This window comes from Syzygium oleosum, unplaced genomic scaffold (genome assembly GCF_021117445.2).
Source record: "Syzygium oleosum isolate NSW1041296 unplaced genomic scaffold, Sole_v2.1 Sole_v2.12, whole genome shotgun sequence".
In the NCBI taxonomy this organism is placed as follows: Eukaryota; Viridiplantae; Streptophyta; class Magnoliopsida; order Myrtales; family Myrtaceae; genus Syzygium; species Syzygium oleosum.
In genome coordinates, this window is record NW_026607496.1 from 10,716,612 (window position 1) to 10,722,443 (window position 5,832).

At 37.8% G+C, this 5,832-nt stretch overlaps 1 long non-coding RNA gene across 1 annotated transcript; it reads left to right on the forward strand.

The window, feature by feature from the left end:
- Positions 1 to 2,972: 2,972 nt before the first annotated feature.
- Positions 2,973 to 4,898, forward strand: LOC130139416 (uncharacterized). The gene is made up of 2 exons (XR_008817617.1): positions 2,973 to 4,605; positions 4,713 to 4,898. It is a non-coding gene; the product is annotated as an uncharacterized LOC130139416 (long non-coding RNA).
- Positions 4,899 to 5,832: the final 934 nt, after the last annotated feature.

Genomic DNA, 5,832 nt, shown 5'->3' on the forward strand with positions numbered 1-5,832 from the left:
ATCCAATTCTAGGCTTCTTGCTAGCTAAGGTAGCTTCCGCCTTTTGGCATTCTTCCCATTCCTTGATGCGAGATTTCCATTTATCAACATCGACCACGACCTCCTTGGGGACATAGGGCTCCACTCACGATTAAGGAAACTATAAAAGCAATAATGTAATGGAAAAGACAACAATACAAGTAAAAGTTTGAGAAAATCTTCATACTCCAGTGCATATGTATTTTCTGCTTCGGTTATGATGACATTGATAACATTCTCCTCGAATAAATCAGGTAAAATAGATTCTTCCTCTATGTGTAAATCCTCCTTTTGAAGTAGTTTGGAGGGTCCAGAAAAAGTTTCATTGATATGAATCTGGTAATAAAGAAGCTCCTTAGCTTTACCTTTCCATATTGACAGATTAATAACACGATCACCTCGGCTTCCATAGCCTCCATGGTTCTTTTGACCTCGGCCTTGACCTTCTTGGTGATTATTAGAGCTTTTTATGATATAACCTATTCCATGTCTCTTCTTCGTGGCAAGTGGGATAATAGGTTCCTTGATCCCTTGGGCTTTTGACCCAAGTCCGTCACCAGGAGTGAATCCATATTGGCATAACACCTTCCCCGACATAATAGATGATGTTGAGAGTTTTGGGGACTTTATGATACTTCCGGAGAGGATTTGCACCATCGAAATCATTTCGAAGGAATGATAGCTCGGTTCGTCTTTTACCTCAGGTTCAATATATGGTATTGCACTTTTCTTGTAAGTGGTTGTTGATATCTAATTTTTAGCCGACGAGTCATTGAAAGCAGAAAACTCAAGATTAGGGTTTCCGATCGCGACGGACCCCTATTCTTGAACAAAAAGCGTCGTTTTTTAATTCCGTTTATTGGCTTAGCTTCTGTAGATGGTTCACCATTAATTTCATGCAAAAACCTGAAAAGTCAAATGATTGACTTCGGGTTGACTTTTTGGTCAACCCTTTGATCAAAAGTCAACCCTAGGTCAAATTGGGGATTTTCGCATAAAAAGATTCTTTTCAAGTTTAATTTCACTTTAGAAGTGGAGATTCTAGAAAAATTCAAAGATTTGATCATAAAATCAAACTCCTAGTGAAAAGTCAACTAGGATTTGACTTTTGATCAAACCTTTGACCAAAAAAATCGGAAATACAAAAATTCAAAAATCATCTTATTTTATATTCAATCTGACTTTGGCATCTGAAATTTTGCAAAAATTGATTAAGAACCTACTTTTTCCCAATTTGCGAAAATTGATTCGGAATCGGCCAAAAATAAAATTATTTTCATTTTGTTCATATTTTAGCTTAGTTCCTTTGACGACATTTGATCTAGAGGTCATCATAAGATTACTCGTGCGACAAATTTTGTGAATCGGCACTTTGAAATGAAAACCCCCAATTTTAGCCCTAATTAGGGGTTTGAATCAATCGTTCACGATTCGCGAATGATTGATTTCATTTGACTCATCCGAAGTAAATTTTGTGAAAATTCACTTGAGAACTCTCCAATTTTTAGATTTTGCAAAAAAGTCCCCGGGTTTTGTGAAATTAGAAAAAATCCCCTAATTAGGTCCTTAATTGTAAAATTAATCAAGACCGTTGATGAGATTAAATCATGGCCATTCAAATTAGTATAATGTTAAATGAGGTTTTTGCTTAACTCCTAAGTAAAGGATAAGCACAAATCTCGACCGTCGTATCAAACCGACGGCCGAGATTGACTCTTGAGGGGAGCATATAACTCATTTTCCCTCTAGAATTTGAGAGAAGGGGGGCCATTTCTACAAAAATTTTCTCTCTCTAATATGTTTTTCTCTCTCTTCTCTCGCTTTTTCCAGCTCTCTTTCTCACGTACTCTCTCTTTCTCGCTCTCTCTTCCTCCTCCCTACTTCCACCGAACCGCCGCTTTCTTCTCTTCCCACGGCCACACGCCAGCAACGCCGCCCTTCCGATCACCTCCTCCGACGTCCGCCTCCCTCTCTTTGACGCCTTGCTGGTCGGAGCACCGCCGGAGGAGCCTCCGATCTTCCCGTCCAGCCCCTCTCCATCGCAGTGGTGCGGATCGGCACAAACCGAGCGGATCTACCTAAACCGGTTCATCGGTGGTGAACCGGTGCTAATCGGTCCTCTTCTGGTGTCTCTTGAAGTCCTTGGAGCTTCCTCAATGATCCTTGAGAGGTTTTTGCTGCTGTTTTGCTGAGATAATCACGGATCGAAGCTCGGTTTAACCGTCTCGATCTCGAATCCGATGAAGCGAGGCTACAATAGGTAGCCGGGGCTAGGATTCACCTTAGGACTTTCTATGGACTCCATATTGATGGTTTATGGTGGCTGATTACATGTTTGATGATTTGATGATGATGTTCTTGAGTTGAAACCTGTTCTGCAAATTTCGAGTTTCTGGACCTATTTTCTGTTTTGATGATATTGACGTGTTAAACTTCATTTCTGGACTTCGATACCTTCTGGACTCTTGTAATACACTTCGAAATTTTCGATTTGGTATCTTATGGCGCTTGATTTGATATCGTTTGCTACCTGAAAACTTATTCTAAAGTTTGCATCAGAATCAGAAGTTTTGTTGTTCTGTTTCTTCACGTTTTTACACGATCGGAGCAGTTTTGCTAAATTTTTGCTGATTTTTCTGTTCGGATCTGGATGTTGTGGTCTTCATGAAAGTTGCTGAGAATGATCTTGATCATAACATATGTTTTTTCTAGATTTTTCTGATGAGTCTAGATGAATGAAATCCTCTGTGAATCGACCTAGGGTCTGAAACAGCTTTCTGCATTGATTACTTTGAATCAGGTTGTTTGGTTTGATGATTTTTTTCTGCCTTGTGTGTTGAGATTCAATAGGAGTTGTCCTCATAAAAAATGATCTAAATCAGGTTGGTTATAACATAGGTTTTTCTCGGAATTTTTGGAATATGCCTAGGTGTGGAAAACTCATGAAATTTGACCTAACTGCACTGTTGTCGATTTTTTTTCTGATTTTTCTGCTAAGATCTAAACTTAGGTCTCTTCATGAAAAATGTTCACATATTTCTTTATTACAACATATAAGTTTTTCAGATTTTTTGGAGATAAATAGATAGGTGAAAACCTCTGTGAATTGACCTCATGTCTTGTCTGCTTCTACTGGAACCCGAATTGGATTTGCTCAAAATTGAATGTGCAATTATGATTTCTTGACCTTGATGTCTTCATGAAAGTCATAGTATAGTTCATTACCTTTTCAAAAAGGTATAAATCATGTCATTCGGTCATCATTTGCATGGTCAATTGCATGCTCAATCTTGAATCCTTATTCTGTATTTGTTGATTTCAAGGAACCCGATCTGTTTTCCCGTTTTTTTATTTTTTTCTTTGGAATCACAATTAGGTTTGGATTTTTCATGAAAAATGTTCATCATGTTGTATACTATTCACATGATTTGTATCACATTTTTTGCCATGTCATGAGGATAGTAAACAACATGTATCTTGTGAGCTCATTTGCTGCAATTCATTACTGATATGCATTATTGTAGAAACCTTTTTAATTGACCATGAAATTGATGTTAATCAAACTCGATGCCTTCTAGAAATTCTTAGAGAACGTCTTAACCTTTCTAATGATGCCGAGATTGTCTCATTTGCATGTCCATAGGCCCCTTTATTATTTTTTATGAGGTTCCCCTGAAATCTAGAAAATTGTGAATTCGGAATGCTTGATGTGCCAAATCTGTGTTTACGATTTGCTGATTTTGTGTGAATTTTTCGGTAAAGATTTTGATGATGAGTTCTCATGGACTTTGATTGTCATTCCCAGACCTAGGTTGTGACAAAATTTGAGAATTTTTGGACATCATTAACATGCTCAAATTTCCATGAGATTGCTTTGAAAATCTGTTCCTATGTTCTGTTCTGATGCACTTCTTCGTGTTATGTGATTTTTGTAAATTCATGTGTAGCTTATCTTAAGGAGTTTTATTCACAGAAAATGTTTGTTGTTGTGTGCTTGATGTACCATAAATTTTCCAGAACATTTTAACAATGGGTCCTTTTCCAATTGAATGCATCTTGTATCCCCTGTTCTGCTGTCCTTTGTTTTTTCCTTTATGAATTGTCTTTGTTTTAGGATATTTTAGAAAATAATGCATGCTGAACCAGTTTTTTTAATGCCTTCACAAGTTTTAATACTCACAATTTAATGATTTTCTAGTGCATGTGTTTGTGATTGGCGCATGATGAATTGAATGAAGTGACCCGATGTCGGTTCACTAATTTTAGTGATTGGATGAGAATCAAGATCTTTCGACCTGCTTGCATGTTTAATTCATCGCTATGCATGTAATGTTTAGATGGATGCCTAGGGATGGTGCATGATCGTGGGTCCAAATTGGGGATTACATATAGAAACTGATTTAGGGATTCATGGCATTAATTGCTGTTGGTGAATACCAATGGTAGTTAATAACCATGAATTGTGTCTAAAACGAACACGGGTAGATAATAAAAGGTATCAATGCATGTTTGAACAAAGGCCGACCCCGAGGCCACCTTTGAAATTCTTTGTGCCTTGTTTGTTATCTTTGATTGACTTGTGATTATGTGTACTTTGTGATTGTATATTGTTTGTTGTTGTTCTTTCTTTAGTTTCAGTTTTAGATTAGGGTTAGAATAGGTCCAAAAAGACGACGGTCTTGAATATGGCGAAGGTTGATGTCCATTCCGACTCTATTCTTTGTATACGGCGATGGTCGATGTCCATTCCGATCTATTTTCTTGTAAAAATTCATTCATTACCCGATATATGTCTCGGGTTTCTTATATGCGTTGTATAAACACCTGAGGAGTTGCGGGTTTTTCTTTCTTGCACTTAGAATTAGCTAGTTCTTTCAATACCTTGGTTGTTTACTTTACGTAATGCTTTTCAATACAATTGTTTGTTTCTTTCTTTTCTAGACTAAGATAGGATTTGTTTAGAATTTTAAATGGAAACACAAAAACAAGATGCATGATCACCTAGTGGACTAAGACTTTGGCATGAAAATGGTAAAAAAATAAATGCATGACAACTTAGATAACAACCATGATAAGTTTAGCAGTACCGAAAAGGTGTTAATAGAAATATTAACGTGAGCTAGTCCTCGAACTCATGATCTTTGGTTTTCGTAGAAATCGAAACGAAACTCCCGTGTTTCGGTTGGGTATTCTAGTCGACCCCCGACCTAGGCTAGTGGCGACTCCTAAAAAAGATAAAATCGATCCGCTGTCACGCGAGGTATGGATTTAGGGAAAATCCATGTTCATGACCAATGGACCGTATGGATGACCAAAAGATCGATGCTTCGGTAAGCCGTCTTTTATGATATGCCAAACGGACCGTATGGATGACTAAAAGATTGACACTTCGATAAGCCGTCTTTTATGATGTGCCATGCGAACCGTATGGATGACTAAAAGGTCGATGCTTCGGTAAAGCTATCTTTTATGATGTGCCATATGGACCGTTTCATGAACACTTACCTCTAAACCCGCTTATCGAGTTTGGCCCTTGAGAGGTAGGTCGCGACAATCGTGAAATCTGTCTCTCCATGTACAGTGATTATTTTGCCGTTAATAACGAATCTAACGTTATGATGAAGACTTGAAGGGATAGCACCGGCCATATAAATCCAAGGCCTTCCTAGCTGCAGATTGAAAGTCCTCAGAATATCTACCACTTAAAAATCAATTAAGAAGGGCACATGGCCTATATTTACCTTAAGCTTGATATCGCCAACGACATCTTGCTTCATTTCGTCAAACGAACGCACAATTACCTTAGAAGGTTTA